This window comes from Pinus tabuliformis, chromosome 7, assembly GCF_031772625.1.
Source record: "Pinus tabuliformis cultivar Carrire ecotype Pingquan chromosome 7, CPIR1, whole genome shotgun sequence".
Lineage (NCBI taxonomy): Eukaryota > Viridiplantae > Streptophyta > Pinopsida > Pinales > Pinaceae > Pinus > Pinus tabuliformis.
Genome location: NC_142293.1, coordinates 676,208,720 through 676,229,369, shown reverse-complemented (window position 1 = coordinate 676,229,369; position 20,650 = coordinate 676,208,720).

Genomic DNA, 20,650 nt, shown 5'->3' with positions numbered 1-20,650 from the left:
TACCTGACCTCAAGGATTGGCACGGATCTAACAGCAAGGATGCTTGGAACAATTGGATTAAAGACCACGCGGACAGACTCATTAACTTACCCCTGCTCGTCTGTTGGGCCATTTGGATTGCCCGTAATAACATCATCTTTAATAACAGGCCCCCTAATTGGCCATCCATCCTGAGCCACACTATTGCTGATTTCAATCTTCTGCCTGCGACTGTGAGGAGCAATCCTACCCGCACCTTCACCCCCCTCACCATTGACAGAACCAAGCCTTGGGCTTTCTTCGACGGCTCTGCCCAGGATACTGGATGTGGCGGGGGTGCTGTCCTTTATTTGAATGAATCCCACTGCTTTAAGATACAGATCAAATACCCAAATGGCACCAATAATTTCTCTGAGCTCAGCACAGCCAAACACATCATATATTTTGCTATACAAAAACAGTGCAGACATCTCCAACTATTTGGCGACTCCCAGACTGTTTGCAATTGGATAAATTCTACATCACATTGTTATACATACTCTTTGAGAAATATCCTTGATGAAGCCAAAAGATTGATCACTTCTTTTGAATCTTTTGACTGTCGTCATATCTACAGGGAACAGAATGAAGAAGCGGACCAATTGTCAAAAGAAGCAGCGCACAACCATCTAGAACAATGGCTGATACAGGAGAACATTGATGGAACCTTCCATCAATATTATCACCGGCCCTACATAGATCATAACAGGAATGGGTCACCGACCCATCCATAACTATAGATATGGAAATGGCTATCTCTTTTTGTGATATGGTACCTTTTTGTTACAGTTCATCATGACTATTATAGTACTCCCTGCGTGGAGACAGACTTTGGTATTTAAAATTTTGTATATATAACACACAGACTCCCTGCGAGGAGATCCAGAACACACAAGTTACTTTTTTGCTGAACTCAGGTTGGTCAATGGCCACATATGGATATGCAATATGCATCTGCAAAATGTAATTTCTCCCTTATAATAGAAATTACGACTTTTTCCTAATGGGAAAAAAAATAGACAAGGGAAAAAATTTCATATATAAAATTACAATCACAATATAGAAGAATTTAGGATGTGTCCACACATGGTAGAGGTGAGGTTGGGTATTATAATTATTGGAGTGACAAAGCATGTAAACATGCTTTTTCTTTCTCTTTTTGGAATTAGTTGAGTTATAGTTGGGGGATCGATTTGGGAACCTATATATTCAATGCACCATAAATGCTTACACTCTCATGGCGGTTAGAGAATGCAATGGCCTTTGACTACATGAATATTAGGGTATCGGGGAGCATGGTCTATGTTGTGCGATTGGGTGTGGAGGTTGGTGGGTCATAGTTTGAAGTTATGCCAAAAATTTTATTATTATTTTCTTTTCTTTTAATTTTTTTTTTTTGTTTTAACTAAAATGGTTAAGTGTGAATGAGGAAGAGAATGAAGGTTTGAGAATTGAATTATTAATCAGGTGGAATGAGAATTGAATTATTAACCAAGTGAAATTTTTTGGTTATGTTTCATGTTTGGCTTGCACGCGTCGTGCATGACTAGTTACAACGAAGGTGTACTTTTTGAATCAGTTCACTGCATACAATCGTATGCACAGTTTTTTCTATAAGTTTTGATAGGGCCTCCATGGTAATATATGCAAAGAGATCATTTGGTGCATTTCTTGCAATATTGTTACAAAATTTCTTCAAATCATTGCTTTCATTATAATAATTGGAAAAATTATGATTGTCGTAACGTAAGACACACAATTTTTTTTGAATGAACCTAGAAGTGAGTAACTTAAATCTCCTATGCATTGGACAAACCTATAAAAAATTTCAACAATCCAACTGCACCATAGATAATGAAGCTCCACATCACTGGAATGGAAACAAAATATGGACTCAACGTCCCTCAAAAACGTTCCAAGATGGTAAGATATTTCCTCGTTTCCAAGAACTTTTTTTGAGCCATAAATTTTACCCAACAAATCCATCCATCACCCTTCAAATCCCCAAGGAAAATAAGGTAGTCTCAAGGCATGATGAAAACCCTGAATCACAAGCCCTAAGAAGTGAAGAAGGAGAAGATACTTTGCAAAAGTTTAACAACATTGACGAAATCCCAACAACAAAAAAATGGAAGTTGGTGGATGTTGTAAAGGAAAAATGGAAAGATGCACAACATTCCTAACTCCCCTAAAATCATCCTGGCTTCACTGCTTGACCCTTTTTGAATTAGTTCACTGCGTACAACCGTCATCACAATGTTTTCTATCAGTTTTGACAAAGCCTCCACGATAATATTTGTGAAGAGACCATCTGGTGCATTGCTTGCAATATTGTTACAAAAATTCTTAAATCACTACTCTCATTATAATAGTTGGAAAAATTATGATTGTCGTAATGTAAGATGCACAAGTCTGCTTGAATGAACCCAAAAGTGAGGAAATTAAATCTCCTCCACACTAGAAAAACCCATAACAAATTTCAACAATCCAGTTGCACCATAGACAATGGAGCTTCGTATCACTGGAATGGCAAAAAAATATGGACTCCATGTCCCTCAAAACCTTCCAAGATGGTAAGAGCTTTCCTCGTTTCCAAGAACTTTGTTCGAGCCATAAATTTTACCCAAGAAATGCATCCACCGCCCTTCCAATCCCCGAGGAAAATTACGTAGACTCAAGGTAGGACAAAAACCATGAATCACAAGCCCTAATAAGTGAAGAAGGAAATATGGATGTTGTAAGAGAAATAAGGCAAGCTATACAACATCCCTAACTCCACTAAAGTCATCCTAGCTTCACTGTTTGACCATGTACCTTGTCTTTGTCTTCCTCCTTCGAAGAGGAAGTTTCATGGTGGTCATGTAAGACATTACCATTTATAGTGGTTGGATTCTCTTGAAAATTTAGATGTTCGAGTCCTAGAAAGTGATGAAATGTGGGAATGACAAGATGGCCCTGTTTCGAAACTCTTATGTTCACCAAATTCCCGTGAATTCTTCTCTTCTCTCAAACTTATGTAGTATATCATTTTCTGGAAATTACTTGGATATATCGGTTTCTGGAAATCTTTATTTTAATATTATAAAATACATACTTAAAAATTTGTTTTATACCTCGTCCAACATTAATATTAGTTTTTTGAAATCCTAATTATCGGTATAATTTTCGACATCAGTTTCTGGAAACCTGATTTTAATTTTATAAAATACAAAATCACAAACTTGTTGGATGTCTCAATCAATATCAACATCAGTTTTTAAATGCTTCAATCAATATTAGCATCCACTTTTCATTTTGTAGGTTTTTCTTTGTTGAAAATAGCAACAAGAAATGCTAAAAATAGCATTTCAGGGTATACTCCAACTCTGTTGGAAATTGCAAAAAATGGAAATGCTAAAAATAGCATTGCTATAAATAGAATTTCGGGATATATTCCAATTTTGATTTTCCCTTGAATCAAAATTGAGAACTAAAATTTGAATTTAGTCTCACTAGTTGTTTGAAAAATAACTAATTAATTCATCTTGAGTTAATTAGTTGGTGAAAATCAAACATGAAGTCTTTGTGAAGACATGCAACAGTTATCCCTTTGATTGAGGAAGTTATCCCTTAATTAAGGAGATAAGGATGAGTTGTAGTTGAGTTGTAACTAGTTAGCTCAGTTAACTGAGTTAAGTCCAGTTAAATTAGTTCCAAATAGTTGGAGGAACTAATTGTGAGTTCAATCAGTTAATGTATACATGCATGCAGCTAGTGTTCTCCAGATAACTGAATGTTCTCTCATAAATAACCAATGCATGTCAGTTCAGAGAAAGACCCAGTTGAGATTAAAGACAAGGACATTGTCCTATCAATTGGAGGAATTCTCCTATAAAAGAAACTCATCCATGCAAAAGGAATTAACTCCTTTAGGATTGCGCAGTTATTTTAGAGGTTAGTGTTATGTGTGAGGTGAGAATCACACAGGTTGCAGCTGGAGGACCCAGGAGAAACTGCGCAAGGAAATAGGAGGCTTGGAGGACTGAAGGAAGGTATATGTGTTGTCTATTCTGTTTATGAGCAACAATGATGGATTGTACTGAGATTTATATAGCTTGTGAGCTAAAGCTTTGTGTAATCCTGAGATATTTCCACTTGTATGATAATAAGATAACAGGGTTTTTAGCTGAGGCTTTCCCCATGTAGAAATTTTGAATAGTATGACACTTATTCATAGAGATTATCCCGATTATACACTATTGTGGAATACATGCATAATACATAACCTCCTCTACGTTGATCATCAATTTAGCAGCATTAAAAACAATGAAACATCAATCGCATGCGCACATTAACACAGTATGTAACCCAGGGAAAGCATAGAGCTGAAAACCCCACACTATCTGTATATTATATTGATTGAGAACATGTAACAATACATAGTACAATACTCCTCACAAGTACTTAGTACTATCTCCACCTGTTACACACAAACTAGCTCAGATCTGCTGCCTCAAATCTCCTCCACTGTCTGCCTGCCTCCACTGCGCAATTCTGCATGAGAATAATGATGAATGGCTGAAGCAAACTCATATTTCCTTGGCTGAACCACGCAATCCTCATTGGCATTACTCAATCCCATTGATTGTGCAAGATCTCATCTGCAACTATAGTCACAACTGATAGTAATCTCAACCTCTAACACCTGTCTCCATTGAAATGTCCATGCACTGAGTTAACTAATGTATTCTTTAGTTGCTTTATGAGTTAATAATTAGTGAATTAACTCACATCACTCATCACTAGTGTATTCTGCAGTTAGACTAAATACAACTAGTTTAACTAAGTCAAACTGAACACAACTCCATAAACTCCACAATCAACTCCACCAAACTCAACCACATGAGTTCTAACTAAATTCCTGCATGCAATAGCTCAACTGACTCACAAGAAAAGTGTATTTCCTTCTGACAGCTGCATGTGCCACATCTGTAGCTCAAACTGAAGTGCTCCAAGAGAATAAGATAATGTTTATAGTCCAAATATCATTATGAGCTAATAATATTCGACTGTTCTATTTTTAGCCTGATAGTCTAAAAATAGAATCCGCCCATATGTCTAAAAATAGAAGTCCATCTATTTTGACCAACATGACCAATCATCCACAAATAGAATCCTGCAACTCATAGACCATGATCCATATGTCTAAAAATAGACATAGTCTAAAAATAGACTTTGCGCCAAAAATAACCTGCGGGCCCACTTAGTGAAGGCGACTTCTTTCCACTAAGCTCCATCATCTTGTTGCATTCTCAACACCCCAGAGTATTCTTCCGTGTTTCATGTGTGATTGATTCTTCTTCTCTATTATATGTGTTCTGATTGATGTTGCTCAAATTGATTAAGATTCCGCAAAGTTTGATAGTAGAAGTAGATCAAGTATTTTTCTTTAGTATATTGCATTATCAGGTGATCTACGGCGAAATTTCTACATGGTATTAGAGCCAGGTTATCTATAGAGAAATTTCTACATGGTATCAGAGCAAAGGTGATCAGAGAGGAGAATAGTATACAAAGAAGGGAGAAGTTCGAAGTTTGAAGTTCTTGATTGTAGGTAGAAAATCGATTTCTTATCACATCTCAAAGTTCACCAATGGCATTCAATGGCTTGAGACTCAAGTATGCCCTAGATGGCAACTCGAATTACATATCCTGGAAGGATTGCATGGAAGAGGTATTAGAGGACAACGGTTTGAAGGACTTCATTGATCAAGAAGTCCCCAAGCCAGCAACAACTAATGCCCAAGAATTGGCGGAATGGAAGAAATGTGTGGTGAGAGCGAGGAGGATTCTTTTGGAGGGAGTTCGAGACCATATTGTCTCGAGTCTCCATGGGAAGGAAACTTCGTTTTCAATGTGGAAGACATTGAAGGATCTATATCAGAACAAGAGTGACTAGAGGAAGCTGGCGCTGAAGGACAAGCTTCGGAAAATCAAGTGTGAAAAGGGTGACACAATCTCTACATATCTGAACAAGCTCAGCACCTGCAGAGATGAGCTTGGAAGTGTAGGAATCACGGAAACCGATGATGACATGGTGAGTCTTGCTCTCCTCGGTATTCCTAAGAGTTAGCATAGCTACCAGGACTTGGTGAATGGAAGAGAGAAACTGCCAAATTAGGAATGACTGTGGTTGGATCTGATGCAGGAGGAGATCAGGAGGAGTACCAAAGATGGTTCCTTATCCAAGGAGGATGAAGAAAATCTAGCCTTAGCCAGTAAGGCAAGGAAAGGGAAGGAGAAGGATTTTCATTCCAAATCTAGTTCTTCCCATGGTGGGAAGAAGATTGACAAATCTAAAGTGAGATGCTTTAATTGTCATGAGGTGGGCCATTATGCAACTAATTGTCCATTAAAGAAGTCCAAGAATGGATCCTTGGAAGGATCTAAAGGTGAGGCATTGGCCTCTTAGTTCGAATTGGATTTTACCCTCATTGCATGCATGGTTTCATCGATGATGGGTTGTGGTTGGTTTCTTGACGGTGGAGCCTCATTCCACATGACCGACGATAAGAGTTTGTTTAGTACCTTGGAAGAGAAAGACCTCCAGATGCACATAGAGATGGGTAATGATGAAAACTATAGTGTTTCAGGGTTGGGCACGGTTGCTTTTCAGAGGGAGCATGGAGCTCTCATTACCTTGACAAATGTGAAGTATGTGCCTGGACTGAAGAAAAACTTGGTATTGATCGCGATGTTGGAGGACAAAGGTTATGATGTTGTCTTTAGTAAGGGAAAGGTTTTCCTTAGATACATCACCACGGGTCAGGTGAAACAGATCGGTTCACGGGTACAAAACCCGTATGCTCTTGAGGTTCAAGATGCATGCAAAGCCTTGACGAGCAAGGAAAATGTTAGAGACTTGGTGGTTGAGAGGGAGAGTACATTAACTCTCAACATGCAGCCTAAGAAGAAGTCTCAGACAATTGTGGAGGAGCCACAATTGGTGAAGTAGTGTGAGGAGGTTGTGGAGCAACCACAACTAGAGAAGCCGAGAGGAGATCGAGTGGAGGCATCCACTCATGCAGAGACCTCCAGTAGGGGGAAATTTCGAGCCAAGTTGGCAGAGGGATCACATGTAGCCATACCTCCAGGTGTGAAGTGGGGCGATGTGAAGAGATAGTCCCAAGAAGGCTGAAATAGGGGCAGGATACTTGAGGTACCCAGCCTCTTTGATTAGATCTTGCTACGAGATCTCCGACGAGGAGCAACAGGACTAGATGAGTGGGTAGAGACAGATGCGGATGGAGCGACACAGGGAGCTTCAGCATCAGAGGGTGTTTCTAGCCCAACAAGGAGGTTAGTTGGGAGATCACTTACTTACTTTTGAGTAACTGAGTTGCAGTGCAACATTGGGCAGCACGATGCAACATGATGAGAGGAGGTGCAGTGCGAATGCAGTGCTAGGAGATAGGACCAGCAGCAACGTGGATGTAACAGGAGGAATCAGTGTGATTGATGTAGTCAGAGATCAAAGTGACAGAGGCTAGAGCAGTCAGATACTGAAGAGCACTGAGGTGCAGAGTTTTCAGTCGATAGAGGCAATAACAATCAGAGACTTTGATGATAGAGGCATCATTCTGATTCAGGTTGGATATTTTTTGTTTCTGGAGTTGCTAGAGCAACAACACTTCAGAGAAGTGTTGCATGCAGAACATTCCAAAGGTTCAGGATCGGGTTGAATTTGAATGCCTTTCTTGTTGAGAGGAAGTGTTGAAAATAGCAACAAGAAATGCTAAAAATAGAAATTCTAAAAATAGCATTGCTATAAATAGCATTTTAGGATATACTCCAACTCTTTTGGAAATAGAAAAAAATAGAAATGCTAAAAATAACATTTCTATAAATAGCATTTTGGGATATATTCCAATTTTTATTTGTCCTTGAATCAAAATTGAGAATTAAAATTCGAATTTAGTCTCACTAGCTGTTTGAATAATAATTAATTAATTCATCTTGAGTTAATTAGTTGGTGAAAATCAAACATGAAGTCTTTGTGAAGACATGCAACAGTTATCCCTTTGATTGAGGAAGTTATCCCTTAATTAAGGAGATAAGGATGAGTTGTATTTGAGTTGTAATTAGTTAGCTCAGTTAACTGAGTTAAGTCCAGTTAAATTAGTTCCAAACAGTTGGAGGAACTAATTGTGAGTTCAGTCAGTTAATGCATGCATGCATGCAACTAGTGTTCTCTAGATAATTGAATATTCTCTCATAAATAACCAATGCATGTCAGTTCAGAGAAAGACCCAGTTGAGATTAAAGACAGGGACATTGTACTATCAGTTGGAGGAATTTTCCTATAAAGGAAACTCATCCATGCAGAAGGAATTAACTCCTTCAGGATTGCGCAGTTATTTCAAAGGTCAGTGTTGTGTGTGAGGTGAGAATCACACAGGTTGCAGCTGGAGGACCTAGGGGAAACTGCGCAAGGAAATAATAGGCCTGGAGGACTGAAGGAAGGCATATGTGTTGTCTATTCTATCTATGAGCAGCAGTGAGGGATTGTACTGAGAGCTGGATAGCTTTTGAGCTAAAGATTTGTATAATCCTAATATTTTCCACTTGTATGATAATACAGATAGCAGGATTTTAGCTGAGGCTTTCCCCAGAGTATTCTTCTGTGTTTCATGTGTGATTGATTCTTCTTCTCTGTTATATGTGTTCCGATTGATTTTGCTCAAATTGATTAAGCTTCCATAAAGTTTGATAGTAGAAGTAGATCAAGTATTTTGCTTTAGTATATCGCATTATCAGGTGATCTACGGTGAAATTTCTATATTCTTCACCTGCCTCCCATCCATTCAATGAACGAATATATAGAGGAAAACAATTCATCTATATGTTTTTAAATTATTATTTTTCTTGCTCGGGTTTGAGAAATTTTTTTCCCTCTCCATTTGATATAGGAAAAGATAGTTCAAAATTTTTCCTTATATTTTCCATTCCTTCGGTGTATCATTGCACCTTTAAAGACAATTACTAATTTTATAAAATTATTAAAAAGAAAAAATAAGTTATATGGATTTTTGTTACACTAAAAAATATTAAAAATTACATTGTATAAATTAATTACTCAAAATTACATTGTATAAATTAATTACTCAGAAAAATAAAATGAAAATACGTAATATTATAAATTATTGAAAAGAAGAAATGAGTTATATATTTTTTTGTTATATTAAAGTGATATTTCGGACACATTTTATTAATAATTTTGGAAAAACAAATATTATAGAATTCAAGTAAAATAATTTAAAAAAATCATATAATAGGAATATTGTTTTTCTATGTAGAGGTTGAAATTTTCGTTTTGGGTTTTTAGTGTAAGATGTCAAATTATTTTTTAACGATTAAAAGTTAGTTTTCTTTAAATGTACCGATGTAAGTGATATGTATGCGACAGAAGTGAAAATTTACTAGTATTTTTTTGGATAGTATAGATTAATGATTCACAAATGAATTATGAGAAGTTTTGTTTAGATTTATTTTAACTTTGTATGTTGTAATTGAGAGGAGTGAAAATTTATCAATATTTTTTTGGATAGTATAGATTAATATTCATAAATAAATTATGATAATTTTTTCTTTTATAATGAGTATATATTTATTTTAAGACCATATTTATCAAGTGTCCAAAGGGATCAAATTTCTTGGGGTGTAAACATCTTTTTTGAGTACAAAACTTGAGAAAAGGTTTTCACCTCAATATATTTGATCCCTCTCGGTGCTTGATAGATTTAGATTTAAGATAGAACTAGATTGATTTTAGTTGCGTGTCATCACAAAAAATTTGTTGAACATCCAATTATTATAATCATTTTAAATATGCTAAATGTGTCGAAGATTAACATGCTCATCTTGATTTTAAAATTTCTCAATAACTTTAGTTTTTTTAGATGATAGAGACTATTAACAACTTGAATCATGAAAAATGATGAAATATTTTTTTTTAATGCAAGATAAAATGTAATAATGTTGAATGATAACAAATATGAATAATAGGAATGTATTCAATTACAAATAGTTTTCAATGTGATCAATCTCAAACTATTTTCTTCTACCATTTGTATTGTCACACTTATTAGTTTTGTCATTTTTTCATATTTATCATATGAAAAGGGTGATTGAAATCATAAACCATTCAAATATTTAACTCAAGCTATTGTTGTAAATGTGATACCTTGTCTCTTTTCATATCCAAAATTAATAGTACCTTTCTCCAAAGTGAATTATTGCAAAATATAGAATATTTCCTTTGAGACTATCTCAAAAATATTAAGACCCATACCCATTTTTTGAAACCTTCTTATGTTATCGATATTCTTATGGGAAGGTGAATAATTCCATCAGTGGGCCATGTGTGGGGATTTAAAGCCCAAGTGTTGGTCAAATGTATTGTAAGACTTCGTGAACTGCAGGTGCAGAGCGCGAAGTATAGGTTGAGTCATAGGGTTGTATGCCCTAAGTATTGTAAAGTAAAGTAATGTCATGTCGACCGACCCATGGTCTGCGGACCATGGGATTGTATAAATAGAGTGAGGCTCTAAGTTGTAGAGAGAGCATATTGGAGAGATAGATGAATACGCATGGTTCAAGCATAGAGTCAGAGTTTAAGTGTCTTGGGTCGTAGTAGTAGGAAGAGGCTCTGCAGTTGAGTGTGCAGAGGCCTATTAGAGTCCACAGTTGAGTGCACGGACCCCTGCAGCTGAGTGCGCAAGGCAGTGTCGAGTCTGTAATCTTGAACGAAGAATAAATAAAGAGAAGTTGATTCCAATTTCTATTCATCTACTTGTGTATTTCCTTCTTTACATTTATACTATTTTGGTTATCGCGCACACTTATATGATCGCTGGATATACTGTTAATTTATCATCATTCTTACACAAATAAGTTAAGTAATCGAGTAATAATAGAGTAAATAGTAAGGACCTTTGGGTATAATATGGATTGGGCCCCGAGTAAGGCTGCGCGGAGGCAACATCACAGGTTGCGAGGGACTAATAGATGCGTGTAGCGACGTGCGCGTAGGGTCAAACCGCGGACCTCCAGAAGCTCATCATACATCCCCATGGTGCGGAAACCTAGTTCTAGTAGCCTCCCATACTACTTCGGGTGAGACCTTGGTCCGTGCTCTGTGGACTGTTGCCGAAAGCGCCAGTAGTACTGGGATTTGCTTGGCTACATCACCTCCAAACCTGGGTCAGGCCCATACAAGCCAACAAATGGTTTCGTTGCCAGGACTAGGATCTGCATAAGGGATGTCTGATGTCGTGCCACTAGAATCCAACAAAGAAAGAAATTGAAGAGTGGTTGGATAAGAAGATTCACAAGTTCGCGGCACAGGAAAATAGAAATCCGTGAGTAACTAAGGAACAGTGGTTGGAGCACTACTTGTATACGAAAATCCACGAAATTTTCTTTGCATCCTTTCCTTTTGAGCTATATGAGTGGATCGTGATGCTAGCAGACAGTCAAGGAAGGTGTAGGCTTGACAAACCAATTGTGTGGACTCCAGAATTATTGCGCAGACTAGAAGCGTCAAGAGATAAGATCGCATTAGTTGTGGACCATTGGCTTGATCGAATTATAGGAGGATTTATCATTGAGTTCGCGGTAGATACGACTGTCAGCTATAGTGAGGTGGAGCGACGTTTTCTCAAGGGACCGCGAGGTAAGTATATTAAATCTTTGAACACTTGGATTAAGATGTTATTGTGGGAAAAGAGGGTTATGTGAATAAATTAATTTTTAGGACTAAGCGAAGTGGGAAGATCTACAAAAGTGGAAGTGGTGAATAAATGGAAACCAATCCCTTAATTTCCCCCTCGTGGGAAAGCAAGGAAGAGCTCGCAAAAGTTTCTCCGAGAAGCACGATCAGTCTGATAAGGCAACGCATTCCACATTTACCGCCTCCACCTACACCACCACCTATCTCACCCTCCTCACCTACATCTCCACCCACCCCACCTCCGCCACCACCACAATTCAGTATGGCGAGTGCGATCAAACTACCAATATTCAGAGGAGTAGGGAATGAAGATCCGGACCAATTCTGGTTCATGGTAAGCGTAGTATGGGAAGAACAAGGCATCGTGGATGACAATATTAGGAAGGCTACACTAGTGATCGTGTTGCAGGATCGCGCATTAACATGGTACATCAAGCATTCTAATCACCATCGAAATGCACGAATTACAGAGATCCAGGCTGCGATGTACAGGGAATTTAGCAGGCCAAAGTTGGAAACACAATCAATCATTGAGTTTAAGGAGATCATGATGATCCTGGCTGAGACCCCCTAGGATCTGGACCAAAGAGTAAAGGGTATGATTCGCGAAGCCAACATGACATTAACGGATGGATAGAACCATGCATGGTTAGCATCACTGACACCACACTTAAGGATGATGCTATCACAGCAAAAACTTTCCACCCAAGCTAAAGCTTTAGAAATGACAATGAGATTGCATGAGACCCCTATACAAGACCCTGGTTTGGGAGTCCAACAAATCCACTCGCAACTGCAAAATCTATGTCTGGAAATGCAAAGTTTGAAACAAGACAGGACACCTCAGCTGGAGGTGCATGAGAAGGAATGGTGGATAAAATGTAAAGGCTAGGGGCATGACAAGGATCACTGTCCAGTGTTCGCGAACTACTTGGAAGGAGGAGGGTCGATGCCGTTAAGACCTAAGGCGTAGGCAGGGTCGAGGGCGACACCTGCATTATGGTGTGTGATTTGTCAGATAGGAGGAAAACACACTATAGATAATTGTCATCTATTGCAAAAATATACGCAGTCATCCCAACAATTGTTTTGTAACTTCTACAGGTCGATAGGTCATAATGAGCGCACCTGCAGAAGCTACGAACTAATGATGGATTGACCTCCTGCCTACAGGGTGAAAACTGAAACGTGAGTCATTGAATCGAATGCAGGAATGGTGCGCATTGGGTCTCAGGGGTGTGGTCGAGGTCGAGGTGGAATGGGACCAGGAAGGGGTCGCATGATCCAAATTGGATCATAGAACACTCTCTAAGTTTTCATGAACTCTTCAAAATTATGCCAAAGGCTACAAGTCTTATAAAGATCGAGCTTATCGGAGATATCCTCGTAACAGTTGCAATTTGTGAATAGTGTGGAGCAACGAGGACCGTTGGTCAAGTGCGCAGACCATCGGCCCATGGTAACACGTGTTATCGCAAATTAGCAATCTAGAGGCCATTTCAAGGAACGGGGGTAGTTTATGATATGCGATCGCTAATTGCATATCGCAGGGAAAACCCCTCAAAGAAGGAAGGGTCGTAAGCCCCCAGACCTGAAAAATCATAAAATGCAACGGATATCATTCCGATTCTGTCAAAAGTAGGGGTCCCACAAAAATCGGCGGGATATCGGAAGGGCTTCGAGAGGTAAGCGGTTTCCACCGAGTTCCGCCCGATGCCATACAACGAGTGCCACACATTCGGTGGAAGAGAGAGAAAACTGCTCACATTGGACGGGTAAACATCATGTTACTTATCCGCCTGATATGGATGATGACCGTAGGATCTGGGTTCCCTAGATCAACGGTGGATATGCGTTCCGATGGATGACCAGATTTGACGAGGTCAGCAAGTAAAGTTGTATAGGATTTGAAGTCCGACGTGGACGAAGCGTTGGCAGAAGGTCATGTTTCACGGGCATTTTTGGAGTTAACAGAAGAAACGGTCGTTTCAAAAACGTCCAAGAGAACTGACACTCAGTTGGTTATGAAATAGGTGGCCACCTACCTGTGAGGTGTTATACAGTGACTGATGATGTGGGACAAAGGGATTCAAATGGATAGAGGCAGGGGAACCGAAAATATGGGAAGCAAAAATGAACAGTCATGAAGCAGACTGGCTTTAAAGCCACAAACTAATAGGGAGAGAAAGAAGCTAAGAGCAGAGAGCAAAAAGAAGAAGCCGAGCTGACCTGCAGAAGCAAAGGCAACATCGAGCCAGAGTTAAGATAGAGCTAGAGAGAGTCAGAGGGTTTGTGTACTCCAGAGAAGGCTTGAGAGGTTCAAGCGAACTCCTCTGTATATCCCTGTCATGTATTAAGTCTCAGATTGGACCCGTACCATTGTGACCAATAGAGGTCAAGATTCAGTAAGGAAAGTTTGTGTACTCCAAAGACTTGGGGGATCCGAGTACAGTCTTGTTGATTTATATCTGTTGAGTGAGTCTCAAATTGAGCTCACTGTTGTAAAAATTCTTCTTTGAAAACATAATAGAGAGGCCACCACTGAAGGCTAGACCAGGAGACCTAGCCCGGGAGTATTGGCTGAACTCCTTATTAAACTTGTCGTGTTTATATGTGTTACCTGTTATGTTTTCTTTAATTACTTCATTGCCTATGTATTTTGTAATCTTATCGATCCTCTACAAAAAATAACATAGGCACATCCATGCACATGAGTCTGTAATACCTTATTTTTTGTCTTAGATCAATTTTAGATCAAGTGGTATCAAAGCTCTAGGTTGCTAAGGTTAGACAAACTTGTGCTGGACTGCTAGTGAATGATAACTAGATCAAAGCTTAAACTAGGAGGAGGAGAATTGGCCGAATTTAACCCAGAAATTGGTAGAGTCTATACTAGGTGGAAAATGTCAGAAGAAATTCCCTTGGAATCAGACCCTCAGTTCATGGACAGTTTCTTCACTCTGAGAGCCATGGTAGATGAAATATATAGAGAATTTAAGAAAGGTAGGGATGAAGATTCATGAAACTCCAAACAAGATAAAGGAGTAGAAGAATCTCTCCTCAATGACCATTCTAAAGGCAAAGGGAAAGAAGAAAAGCTTCCCACACCTCCCAATAGCCCTAAGAATAAAAATAAAACATCTTTGATTAAATTAGATGTTAAATTTGATTTTCCAATATATGATGGAGATTTGAATGCAGAGAAGCTGGATAATTGTATTAGATAGATTGATGTGTATTGCAGGGTGTATTAGACAGATTGATGTCAGCTGGCTAGCCTATGCCTTGGAAGCACTGCCTTGGTATGGTGGGAAGGCAAGACACAAGCTGACATGAAGAAGCATGGTAAAATCCTTTCTGTCTGGAGTGAATTTGTTTCTGCAATTAAAAAACAATTTTATCCACTAGCTTATATGCAGCAAGCTATGATGAGTAGGCAAACTCTTCGCCAATTGAAAGGGCAAAGTGTACAAAGTTACACCCAAGAATTTAGAAAAAGAGCTTTGATTCTAGGCATTTCTTAAGACTCACCTAAAACTCTGTTGAAGTATATAGGTGGTCTACATAGTTACTTGAGACATACCATTCTCATGTTTAATCCTACTAGCATAGATGAGGTATCTATTCAGGCTACACATCTAGAGGCTAGGGGCAAGAATGTGAACCCTGAAGTTGGGGAATCATTAAAACCCACTACAAGCAAGAACAAGGAAAGGAGAAAGTAGAAATGGAAAGAGAGGAAGGCAAATGCTGTACAAAAGACCAAACCTTCATGCACTCACTACAAGAAGGATGGGCATGATGATGAACATTGCTAGATTATGCATCCAGAGCTGAAACCCAAGAAGTACGATGGCAAAAAGAAGAAGACTGTTGTTGCTATTCAGAAGGATTTTGGTTCAGATTCAGGGGATGAAACAACAATCACAGCCGTAGGTAAAAAAGGTAAAAATTCTGAAGCATCTACTAGTAATTCTGCACAAACTATTGATAGTGAAGAAAATGAGAGAAGAATACATGAGCTTTTTCATATTAGAGTTATTTCCAAGCATCAAAAGATTTATACTTTATTTGATAGTGGTTCACAAGTAAACTTAATTTCTGAAGCAATTGTAAAGAAACCGGGATTACCAACCACACCTCACAAGAAGCCATATCCATTGGGTTGGTTATGTGATAAAACAAAGCTACAAGTGACTAGACAATGTAAACTTAGGTTTTCTATTGGTTCATCATTTGTAGATGAGGTTGAGTTAGATGTAATTCCCTTGGATATATGTGGAATTGTTTTGGGAAGTCCTTACTTGTATGATAGAAAAGCAATTTTCTATAGAGCTGAAAATAAGAATCAACTCAATAAAGATGGAATTGAATATATTGTAAGAGCTCATAAACTCAGGGTAGGTGAAAATAATTGTAAATTCACGCAAACAGTTTTTATTGATGGTTGTAAAGGAAAATAAACTTGATAAAACCAATGTATTTAAATGCTGTGATGCTAACTAGCAAGATGATTTAGAAAAAGTTATTTCAGAATATGATATACTATTTCAAGAACCTAAAATTCTGCCACCGAAAAAGGAAATAGTACATGATATTAATTACAGCAAGATGCTCCATTGCCTAACATCGGAATGTACAGGTTTATCCGCTTTAGAAAATGCAGAAATCAAGAAGCAGGTACAGGAGCTGCTCGAGAAAGGGTTCATATGACCTAGCACATCACCATGTGGGTCTCCAATTGTCGTGGTGAGAAAGAAATATGGCTCATGGAGAATGTGCATTGATTACCGAGCACTGAATAAGATAACGATAAAAAACCGTTATCCCCTTCCTCGCATAGATGATCTATTAGATTAGTCGAAAGAAGTTTTTTAGTTTTACAAGTTGGACTCGCATAGTGGCTACCATCAGGTCAGAGTTGCAGAGCAAGCTGCATGGAAGACTACTTTCAAGACAAAGCACAGACTGTATGAGTGGTTATTTATGCTTTTTGGCTTAACTAATGCTCCTGCTACTTTCATGAGAGTAATGAATGATGTACTCACGACTTTTATTGATGATTTTGTCATTGTATATCTAGATGACATTCTTGTATTTAGTAAAACATGGGAAGAACATTTGAAGCATGTAAAGTAGATGCTAGATGTTTTGAAAAGATAAAATCTCTATGTTAAGCTATCAAAATGTGAATTTGGAAAAGCATCTTTGAATTATTTGGGTCATATTGTAGGGAGTAGCGAATTGAAGATAGATCCCTCTAAAGTTGCAGTCATTGTAAATTGGCCTAAACCCAAATCTACTACAGAAGTTAGAAGCTTCCTAGGAGCAGCACAGTATCGGAGAAATTTTATTGCTAACTTTTCCTTGATTGCAACTCCTTTACGTGCCTTAACAGGATTGAACAGGGTGTTTCAGTGGGGAGGCAAACAGCAGAAAGCCTTCGACACTTTAAAAGAAAAGATTAGTACAACATCAGTACTAGCATTGCCCGATCTTCAAAGACCATTTGAAATTGAAACCGATGCGAGTGACTATGCCATGGGAGTAGTGTTGATGCAACACGGTAAACCCATATGTTATCATTCTGAGACATTTAGTTTTGTAGTAGTTAATTATCCCACATATGATAAAGAATTGTATGCATTAGTACAGCGTGTGAAAAAGTGGAAACATTATCTAATGGGAAAAGGGACAGTTATACATACTGATCATAAACTGCTTCAATATTTACACTCACAAACTAAGTTGTAGCAATCAAGACACTATAGGTGGATGGGTTTTCTACAAAAATTTCATCTTGTCATCAGATATAAAAAGAGCATACACAATAAAGTTGCAGAAATGTTGTCTAGACCAATCATAAATGCATCTACTATACTTAAGCATAATTCGGTATTGCATGAAAGCTACATTGAACAATATGCTAAAGATATAGACTTTAAATACGTATATGAAACTTTAATTCATGGAAAACAAGTGGAAGAATTGGATTATCATGTTAAGGAACAACTCTTGTATCATTTTTGAAAGTTATGCATTCCTCAAACCGAAAGAGTAAAGATAATTCGAGAAGCACACACTTCTCTAATATCAGGTCACTTTGGTGTAAGTAAAACAATTTCACAGCTGCAAAGATTTTGTTATTGGCCAAAAATGCATGAAACAATTTCTAGATATGTAAGAGGGTGTACCATGTGTGCTAAAAGCAAGCCCAGCAATAGAAAACTAGGCTTGTACACTCCACTACCAGTTCCTTCTCATCCTTGGGAAAGTGTTTCCATGGACTTTGTTGGGGGACTACCTAAATCTAGAAAAGGTCATGACTATTTATATGTTATTGTGGATAGGTTCAGCAAAATGTGTATTTTAATACCTTGTAACAAACAAATTACAGTTGAACAAACAACAAAGTTGTTCTTTCAGCATGTATGGATTCATTTTGGATTACCCACTTCCATTATATCTGATCAAGATTCCCGATTTGTTGGAAAATTTTGGTCAAGTCTATGGGAATTGATGGACACCTGACTGAAGAAGAGCACACCCTTTCATCCACAAATAGATGGACAAATAGAGGTGGTCAACTGAACAGTGATCCAATTGCTCAGAGGATATTGTAGCAAGCATCCCAAGCTTTGGGATGAACATTTGTGTTATGTGCAACATGCTTACAACCAGGCTAAACATTCTTCTATACAGAGATACCCTTTTGAGACCTGTTTTGGTTTCATACCAAGGTCTCCCTTGGATTTTGTCTTTGGTAAAGCCATAGCGGTTGATGGACACAGTGATGTGGACAAGGCAACCAAGTTCATTGAACAAATCCAAGAGATTCACCAGGTAGTACAGGAACAACTAGAAAAGAGCCAAGCCAAGTACAAGGCAGGGCATGATAACCATCAGACTGAGCATAGTTTCCAAGTTGGTGATCAAGTCTGGCTATATATCAACAAAGACAAAATGCAAGGTGAAGGTAAGAATTTGAACCCAATAAGGTATGGACCTTTCAGGATACTTGAGAAAATTGGTGAAAATGATTTTCGCCTTGATTTTCCATTTTACATGCACATCTATTCAGTAGTTAATGTAGAAAGCTTGAGATTGTTTGAACCTTCATTGATTAAAGATCCCGAAGAGCAGAGCCAATTACCTTTTATTGATGATATGTTGCCTAAATATCTTAATGAGTTGCAAGAAGATACAGTTCTAGACAAGAAGGTGAGAACTATGTGTAGAGGGGACGTTGAGTACCTCAGAATTGGACTCAAAGGTTCAAAACCAAGCAGTGCAAGATGGATAAAAATTGGGCAAGCGAGGAATCTATATCCTCACTTGATTGATGCTTAAAAACCAACTTTTGGTGGTCCAAAATATTTTTAAGTGGGAAGGCCGTAATCCAAATTGGATCCTAGAACACTCTCTAAGTTTTCATGAACTCTTCAAAACTATGCCAAAGGCTACAAGTCTTATAAAGATCGAGCTTATCAAAGATATCCTCATAATAGTTGCAATTTGTGATCAGCGCGAAGCAACGAGGACCGTCGGTCAAGTGCACAAACCATCGACCCATGGTAACGCGCACTATCACAAATTAGCAATCCAGAGGCCATTTCAAGGAATGGGGGTAGTTTCTGATATGCGATCGCTAATCACATATCACAGGGAAAACCCCTCAAAGAAGGAAGGGTCAAAAGCCTGCGGACCCGAAAAATCATAAAATGCAACGGATATCGTTCCGATTCCATCAGAAGCGGGGGTCCCACAAAAATCGGCGGGATATCAGAAGGGCTTTGAGCGGTAAATGGTTTCCACCAAGTTCCACCTAATTCCATACAACGAGTGCCACATGTACAACGGAAGAGAGAGAAAACCACTCATATTGTATGGGTAAACATCATGTTACTTATCCACCCAATATGGAAGATGACCATAGGATCTGGGGTCCCCAGATCAACGGCGAAGACTTGTTCCAATGGATGACTAGATTTGACGGGATCAACAGGCAGAGTTGTATAGGATTTGAAGTTCGACGTGGACGATGCATTGGCAGAAGGTCGTGTTTCGCGGGCATTCTTGGAGTTAATGGAAGAAATGGTTGTTTTGAAAATGTCCAAGAGAATTGAAACTCAATTTGTTATGAAATAGGTGGCCATCTCCCTATGAGGTGTTATACAGTGACTGATGACATAGGATACAGGGATTCAAACAAATAGAGGTAGGGGAATCGGAAATCCAGGAAGCAGAAATGAACAGTCAGGAAGCAGACTAGCTGTAAAGCCACAAACTAACAGGGAGAGAAAGAAGCTAAGAGAAGAGTGTAGAAAGAAGAAGCCGAGCTGACCTGCAGAAGCAAAGGCAGCATCGAGCCAGATTTAAGACAGAGCCAGAAAGAGTCAGAGGGTTTGTGTACTCCAGAGAAGGCTTGAGAGGTTCAAGCGAACTCCTCTGTATATACCTGTCATGTATTGTGTCTTAGATTGGACTCGTACCATTGTGACCAATAGAGGTCAAGATTCAGTAAGGAGAGTCTGTGTACTCGAGAGACTTGGGGGATCTGAGTACAGTCTTGTTGATTTATATATGTTGAGTGAGACTCAAATTGAGCTCACTGTTGTAAAAACTCTGCTTTGAAAACATAATAGAGAGGCCACCACTAAAGGCTAGACTGGGAGACGTAGCCCAGGAGGATTGGGTGAATTCCTTATTAAACTTGTTGTGTTTATATGTGTTTCCTGTTATGTTTTCTTTAACTACTTCATTGCCTGTGTATTTCGCAATCTTATCGATCCGTTGCACAAAATAACATAGGCACATCCATGCACATGAGTCTATAATACCTTATGTTTGTCTTAGATCAAT